The sequence below is a fragment of the Mus pahari genome, chromosome 3 (genome assembly GCF_900095145.1).
Source record: "Mus pahari chromosome 3, PAHARI_EIJ_v1.1, whole genome shotgun sequence".
NCBI classification, from domain to species: Eukaryota; Metazoa; Chordata; class Mammalia; order Rodentia; family Muridae; genus Mus; species Mus pahari.
Genome location: NC_034592.1, coordinates 41,768,493 through 41,777,691, shown reverse-complemented (window position 1 = coordinate 41,777,691; position 9,199 = coordinate 41,768,493).

The following is a 9,199-nucleotide window of genomic DNA, read 5'->3' as shown; positions in this document are numbered from 1 at the left end:
GATTTATGCCTGTGGAGATGTTGAGAACAAGTAACTGTTGAGTGATCAGCTATAAACATCATAAACATAGCCATCTCTTCTGAGAAAAAGAACATTGTGGAAGAGGAAAAAGAAGAATGTGTAACAGGGAGCATGAAATGACATGGATATGATATGGCTATGGAACTTGCAAATTCATAGCTTCACTGCCTAAATAAGGCTGAGCAAGACTAAGTGAGTAAACTTGCAGTCATAGATAGGGGATGGCCCATATATGAATCTTGCTTCTTCCAGGGAAATAACTACTGTTGAGACTTGCAGAAGGGGAGGACATCATTATCTTTAGTGCTATAACTGGTGTTTTAGTCATGATACAGTGGCTTGATTTACAATAATGTCCCTCTGGAGTTCCTTAGTTAAAATAAGTGGCTCACAAACACAAAACAATAACAAAACAAAAGTATGTGATGCTAAGATGAATACTCAGTAGAAGGAAGGGAGGATCTGGGAGGAGGAGAAGGAAGAGGAGGAAGAAGAGGAGGAGGAGGAAGAGGAGGAGGAGGAGCAGGAGGAAGAGCAGGAGGAGCAGGAGGAAGAGCAGGAGGAGCAGGAGGAGGAGCAGGAGGAGGAGGAGGAGGAAGATGATAAAAATGTGGAAAGATGAATATGATCAGAGTGTATTGTGTACAGGTTTGACACTGTCAAGAGTAAATTAATAAAAATGTTAAAATTTTAAAAAGATTATAAGAATGTATAGATAGCTCTATTTATCCAATCTACTTTTGAACACTTTGATATGAATATGGTGTTGTGAGGTAAGTCCACCAGAGAACACATTATTTTTAAAGCTGAAAAGAAAATATTTATTGCTGGTCAATAGCTGTACAGAGAGCTAGTTCAAATCATGCAGCCCTAATCCTCATAATTATTTTTTTTTATTGACACAATCCATGTCCTAGATGACATGCTTTGGTTAGCAAGAACTACAGAAGCAGAAAACAATATTAGTACAATTCGGAACTCTCCTGGATATTGGAACTATTGTCCAGGTCTTTAATGTGTTATGTCTTTCTTCCTGTATAGGCAGACGTTGGAACCTGAGGGTTTTTTGTTTTGTTTTGTTTTGTTTTGTTTTATTAGATATCTTCTTCATTTACATTTCAAATGCTATCCCCAAAGCCCCCTATACCCTCTCCCTGTCCTTCTCCCCAACGCACCCACTTCTGCTTCCTGGCCCTGGGAGTCCCCTATACTGGAGCATATGATATTCGAAAGACCAAGGGCCTCTCCTCCCATTGATGGCCATCTAGGCCATCCTCTGCTACATATGCAACTAATAACACAGCTCTGGAAGGTACTGGCTAGGTCATATTGTTGATCCTCCTATAGGCTTGCAGACCCCTTTAGCTCCTTGGGTACTTTCTCTAGCTCCTTCATTAGGGCCCCTATGTTCCATCCAATAGATGACAGTGAGCATCCACTTCTGTATTTGCCAGTGTTTTAAGATTAGAATGATGCCGCTAACATGACATCAGTTGTGCTAAGGTATTTTATTTGAGCCTGTTACAACAGAAACAGGCAGAAGGTTGGCAAAGAGTCTCAAGAGTGATTTTTTAAAACCAGAAATCCCACTTCTCTAACATCATTATAAGTACTTTAATGACTAGATAAGACAGTGTTCTCTTTACAAGTATTGAATTATTTATTAAGCTAATAATCTTAGAATGATAACTTAACATGAATCTAATTACCTAAAGAGATGAGAACACCAAAGTAGGGAAAAGCCATTATATTAATAAGTGACAAAATAGGTTATGCTTATTCTATTTTTGAGGTGTTAGTTTACTTCTGGATCTAAAATTAATTATAAGTTCTATATTCATTTATAAAACTGAAGTATTAGCATATTAATTTTGAAATTAATTTTATGGTGTATTTTTCCTTTTATTAAAAATAGATTATTTTCTCATATAATATATCCTGAACGTTATTTCCCACAAAATATCATTTAAACCTATAAAATCTAGCTACAAAGTCTTCAGTCTTTACTAGTTCACCATGAGAACATGAAGTGGTTGAAGGAAAGTAACTAAAACAGAAGAATAACTGAACCATCAGCAGGTGAGCAAACTAAGAATGTGGCAGGTGACCAGGCTTGAGAACTACAGAGATTCAGCTGGAAAGTTCCCAGAGGGAAATATGGCACTCCTCAACTTTCTACTCCCTGTCATTTACAAGAATTTGGATTTTATGAGGTAATGGCAGGGTAAGTCAAAAAAGGTTTTAATTTTTATTATTTAAATATATATTTTTAATTAAAATGTAACTTTATCATTCCCTACTCTTCCCTTTGTCTCTCAAATTGAGAACCTCTTTTCTCTTGATTTTTGTATACACAAATATGCACAAATATATCAACTTAAATTACTAAGACTGTTTTTATTATTTGCTTATATGATTTCAGATTAATATGGATAAGAATTTTATTGAAAAGCAAATTTAAAGACTAATTAAGAGGATAGGCTAATTCTACACTCTCATCAGTCATTAGTTACCTATAGTGTTTTATCTAAGAGTTGGACCACAGTCATTTCCCCTCACTCATTAGGATGTCTGATGATATTGCCATGTTTCCAGTAGATCTTTTTTATTCAGCCATTTCTATAAGATACATCTCATAGTAGATTTTCTTATCTTTTTACCCTTGCAGTCTTCCTTGACATTCCCTGAGCCTTATGTGTTAGAGTAGGGTTGCAGATGTATCAGTTTGAGCTGGGCATGATCCAGGTGTCTGGCTGTGCTTTCCGTAATGGTGTCCATTTGATGTAAAGGGAAGATACTTTGAGGATGAGTGAGAGTTGCATAAATCTAGGACTATAACGGTAAATCAAGTAATGTAGTTGTAAATTATGTTGGTCTGTTAAAGTGGCAGTAGTAGATTTTTTTTTTTTTACTAATATCCATGACCATACTAACTCTAGGTAGTTGGTCAAGTTTCTAGTACCAGCCATGATTTTTCCCATGTTAAGTAGGCCCTAAGTCATATTAGACAGCTTACTAATTAGCACTGCCACTATTGCACCTTTGCAGATAGCTTGACATGCTGGTAATTGTCATGTTTTATGTCCATCACATCTGGATAGAACTGTTGACTGCTTCCCTCCCTTGGAAGCTTGCATTATACTTTTAAATACTATGGACTATAGACCACAGGAAGGATGCTTTCATGGTACATTCAACTTCCGTTAATCAAATCTTGTGTCCAAAGAGCAGATTCTTCCGCAATAAGAACTTTTGTTTAGCCTCTGAGAAGTAATCAATGGTATCTGCAGTAGGCTATATTGAATTAAACAAAATATTGTATTATTAGACCAGCCACCTTTCAGAAAGAGTAGATTGGATGGATGCAAAATACAGATGAGATTATTTTCTTGCTATAATAATTGATGTCACTCATTTTTACTTTGTGTGTGTATGTGTGTGTGTGTGTGTTTGTGTGTGTTTGTGTGTGTGTATGTATGTATGTACATACCATATATATACTTGTACTGCCTGCAGTTTTCAGAGGTGATATTAGATGGCCTTGAGCCAAAGTTAGAGGCATTTGTGACTTGCCCAACTTAGGTGCTTACAAACTCAGGTCTTTTTCAAAATCAGTAAGTACTCTTAGCTGCTGATCTATCCTACCAGATCAAATGTATTTTTGTGTAGCTACCAAGAATTTTGAACTCTATAGAATTATATTAGTTTTTTGGGGACTGACATGACACATCACAGGCTATATGGCTTAAGTTCCATAGATTAATTTTCTTCTAGCTTTGGAGGATAGAAGACAAAAATCAGGATTTCCTCAACTTAGATTCTCCTGAAGGCTATACTTATTTGGCAGTGGATTTATTCTTGTTCTATCCTCATTTGAACTCTTTATCTGTCTGTGTACCTTCTCTGTGTTATCTTTTATTTCTTATTTAGAGACTTGTCATGTATGGGAAAACTCTGCTAATTAAGGTCAAAATCCACCATGACTGAATTGCCTCTGGGCTTGGCATAATAAGGAAGACTCCCTTCATTAGTGGGGCTGCTTCTTCTCTGAACTGTCTGAGGAATTCTAAGCTGAATGTCACATAGCCTCAATTAGATTACAGGATCAATTTCCTTTCTCCTGATAAGAATCTGTTCAGCCAGCACCTGAGATTCTTGAAATGCTTCCCCATGCTAATGGGGCCTTTCACATGCCCCAAGCTCTCTACCAATGACTTTTGCCTTTCATGGATGTTTCTATCCTCACCCCACCCCCTTGCCGCCAAATATTATAGCCTTTGAACCACCCTAAGTAAAGTTGATCTTATAGCTGGTCATGTTGTGTTCATTCACAGGACATATTCACAGAGCTTCTGAAGGCCGACCCCCACCCCCATCTCTGCTCTCTTTGTCTGCAAAGAGCAAATTGACAGATGGTCCATTAGGGGAGGGAGACCCACAGTCATGAAAGAGAAAGAATCTACACTCATCATGTCATCCTTTTAATTCAACATTTATTATCTCTGAAACAGCTATCCTTCTATATATGGACATATTCTAAAATAAAGAAATTGGGGTAGGCCCAGGTAAATTTCAAAGAGAAATAATTCATTCAGTAACAATAGCTATCTCAATGTAGTCTAAGATGTATAACTTATATCTTGATTTTGTAAAATTTTCAAGGCATCTATCTTACAAAGAGGGAATGCTTAAATCTTGAGAAGAGAGCTGAACTTTGACAAGCTCTCCACTTCATACACACATGCATGCACACATGTGGGTGTGCATACACACATGAACACACACACACACGCATACACACACACACATACACACACACACACACTAAATTATTAAAAGAAGAAAGCACTTCTTAGTCAGAAGAACTGATATACTTACAATCAATCACAATATTTACAACTTTGAATCTAAAGAATCAGATGTAAGGTGATTAAGCTGTTTATTTTTATGTGATAAAATAAATAAGATAGTACCTTAAAATAACATCAAAGTAGATTTATTAGGCTAGTGAGGCAGGTCATTTGATAAAGTCATCCATCACTATTCCTGATCTCCTGACTTTATCCTAGGACTCACGTGGTCAAAGAATGACTCAGTATTAATTACAGTTTTTATATTGCTACATGTATATGAAATGCACATTGTACTTCACCAAATAAATAATTTTAATGAAATAATAAATAAATATAGAATTGAGTTATCTGACATAAAGTGGTGATCACCTATTGTGAGGGAAGTCAAACTCTTTGTTTCTAAAAAAGAACACCAAACATTTTAATCTCCTAGCAACTATAGTTGATTGATTAGAAAAATAGGTGACTAATACTTTAGGGAGTCAAATTCATAGTTGCCTAATAAGCTGAAACATGCAGAGGTGGCTGCTTTTATTTTTTGAAGAGAGAGACATGTTTTTCCTTTTATGTCATGTTCTACATCAAAATAAATGAGGAGGTGTAAAATGTCTCCTTGGGAAAAATCATTGACATTAGTTAAGAGAACATTTTTAAATGTAATTTTATATCTAAAATAACTGGTTATTCAGCTTGTAGTTGAATGTAGTTGACAGCATGTATTTTTGTTCCTATCCCTATTCCTGAGGAAAATATAAACATGAGACAAGTGAGGCTCATCAGCTCACAAAATGCATAGTCCTTCTTATATAGTTATGCTCTATTTTTTTATTCTTCTCCTATACAATACATACCGAACACATATCTATCTCCATTTGCTGCTTCCAGTACCGCTTCCCCTTTTCACTTCACTTTGTCTCAGATCTACTCCTCCTCTGTTTTCCTTCAGAAAAGGACAGGCATACCAGGGATATCAATGGAACACAGCATAATAAAGATAAATCAAGACTAGGCAAAAAGTTTTATATCAAGGCTAGGCAAGGCAACTCACCAGGAGAAAAAGGATCCCAGGAGTAGACAAAAGAACCAGATGTAAAGGACAAGAAAAAGGTGGAGCCATGACGATGTCAGTTAGAGATCTAACTTATTTGACTCTTTTCAATTACGTTGGAATATAATTAATATTAACCATTTGTATGCTGGTTAAACAAGTTTGCTTTATAAGTTAAATAAGATGTGTTGTGGATTTGGTCTAACGCTTGTATTATGTTATTTGTGTCTCCAAAATTGTAAGAGAACCTGCCCACAAGACAGTGAGGATCCCTGCCCCCAGTTGGTTTTCACTGGTAAATAAAATTGCCTGTGGTCATGGTTGGACAGAGAGACAAGAGGGGGCACTTTTAGGGTTCCTGGGGACGGGACCAGGAGAGAGGTGGAGGAATATAGGGGACATGCCAGGAAAGGAATAGCTGCCAAGTCTGAGAGCTGCAGAAGAGAGAGCACAGCAACTATGGAAGAGCAGGCCTGGGGTGGGGCTTATGGTAGGGAGGGGAGTGCCCCCCCCACTAGGTCTAGAACAACAGCTACAGAATATAGATATTTAGTAAGTAATAACTCAGTAATATCAGAGGGGAGGTGTTAGCCACTTAGAATTTAAGAGTGGCCCAGCAGTTGAGATGTTTAAGGCATATTAAGAGAGCAACACATGGAACACATAACTGCTGCTGCTGGGCTAATTTGTGTAAGATTATTTGGGAACAGTAATAGATGGTGCTGACTGTGGGACCTGTAATCACTTTTAAAAATTAACTGGAAATTCTCTAATGGAAAACACACCCTAAGTTTAGGTGGTGGGGAGAATTGGTTTCTCAGTCAAAGCAGAGCCAAGTGGTTCCTCCCCAAGCTGCACAGGATCAGAACTAGACCAAAAGTTCATGCTGCTTTGGCAGGCATGATTCTGGGGCTTGTAGCTGAAGGCTAGGACACACCTGCTTGTTTGGGGCTTTTTTGGAGAACTTAAGCCACAGATACTGTGAGCTCCTGCTGAGTGAGATAAGGCAAGCTAAAGAGAACAAGGCTGAAGAAGATAAGAATAAAAGAAAATTACATTTGAGGTTAAAAGAATGAGCCTAAAAATGGGCTCATAGAAAAATATAAAAGAAAATTTCATTAAAGTTAAATACACAAGAAAAAATGTTAATTCAAGTCATATAAAGAGAAAGAGATATAATTATATATCCACAGATACAAATCTCTTTAAAATGGAGGAATAAAGGTAAGTTACACTGTTTTAAGCATAGAAAGGAGATATAGTAGTAATTCTTTAAGTGTTCTTAAGTATACATAAAGTTAAAAAGCCAGTACTTTAATCTCAAATACAGGAAAAAAAATCACAGAGATAGAAAGAAACCCTATCTTAATAAACAATAATAGGGAGATATTAATACATAGAAGGGAGAATGAATGAAAATTGATTTTATTTTTTTAAGGCTAGAAAGGAGAAATAATGCTAATTGATGTTAAAAAATATTGAAAAGTCCAATATAGACAGCTGGGTTCTTTGAACATGGGCTTCATGGGAATTCTGAAATTTCTCAGTCTGGTATGACAAATTAAGATCCTAGAAATAGGCTTATCCAGTAAGTAAAATTAAATTTAATTAAATTTAAATTGAAAGGTTATTAATTTAACTTTTATGAAGAGAAAGGTGATACATATGTATATTAATCTTCAGAGAAGAGAGACTTTAAATAGGCATAGATATATAAATTAAGGCCTTTGATCTCTTAGGGCTTAGGGAAAAAAAAAAAACCTTATCTCAGACATATAGCAAAAATTTAGGCCTTGATCTTGTTAAAACAAGACAGGAGATAGTAATAAAAACAGTCTCGACAGATAATAATGATTGTTTAGATTACTTTAATTGCTTTTAATTGTTTTGATTACCAAAATGCGTGTGGTTAAAATTTGATGGTTATACTATTAAAAATACTCTGGAAAGAGGTCACAAAAGAATAGGCCTAAAGAGTACAGAGGCTGCTAATTTCAATCAATCTATACCTTTAATTATTTTGGGTTTTTGGATAAAGGACATCATATTTTGGGGGAGATGCTCTGTATTTGTGTTTACAAGAAGAAGAAAAGGTTTTGGACGCCTTCCAGAGTGACATAAATTAGGATTAGCTATGATAGGGGGAGACCCACTTAAAGACCTTGGCTACAGACAGAAAATAAAAGTTTTGAAAAGGCATAACTTGATTTCCTGATTCCTCCACACGAGAACAGCCCTATAACTGGCTTAGACATAAAAATGTTTCTAGCCAAAACTTCGAAAGAATTAGACAGTATATCTTGTTGGTTGCAGAATCCTTAAGATTGATCATGCCATCCTTCACATGGCACACACAAATAATTATTGCAATTAGTTATTGATCATATTAACTCATAAAAAAGCAGTTGTCTTTCACCTCCTCAAGCAAGGATCCAAAGTTCATCCTTAACTGATTTGTGCAAAATTCATACAAATATCTTAATAGTACTAAAATTTTGGTTGTAAGATTCATATATTACAGAATGTATAGCTTTGACAAAGTTGTCCTCAGAGATGCAGAAATGACCTTCTGTTTTAATTTCCTGAATCCTGAAGCTGTCTCCAGAGAATTGGTCCAAAACAGCTTCAGGAATAGCTGGTGATTCCAATGACTTCTGTTCAACCAGCCTATTTGATGTATCCAGTCAAAACTTCAGTCAAGCCCAAACCTTTCACATTCAGAAACTAGAGAACAGATGCTAAAACTAGCTCTCTTAAGTCTAACCAGTTTTTCCAACTTTCCTACCCCTTCACAACCATTAAAATTATATATATATATATATATATATATATATATATATATATATATATAGAGAGAGAGAGAGAGAGAGAGAGAGAGAGAGAGATTCATTGCACCTGTTCAATAGCAACAGCAGAAAAACATAATAATCCCTAGTCCTTGGGGTTGAGTGTCTGGTTATGGATAATTTATAAATTACACATAGGTTGTAATATTAGGGGACAATTTAGAAATTGTGAAAATTTTGAATAGGGAGGAAACTAAATATAGAGCTGAGATTTGTGGATTTCTATCTTTTCTCTCCTCTTCACTATCTTTCCTTTCCCAGGAAAAAGGAAGGGGATTGAATGGGGGGCATAGAGTAATATTATAAGAAATTAGATATGTGGGATGAATTCTAAATTTATTCTCTCTCTCTCTCTCTCTCTCTCTCTCTCTCTCTCTCTCTCTCTCTCTCACACACACACACACACACACACACACACACACACACACACA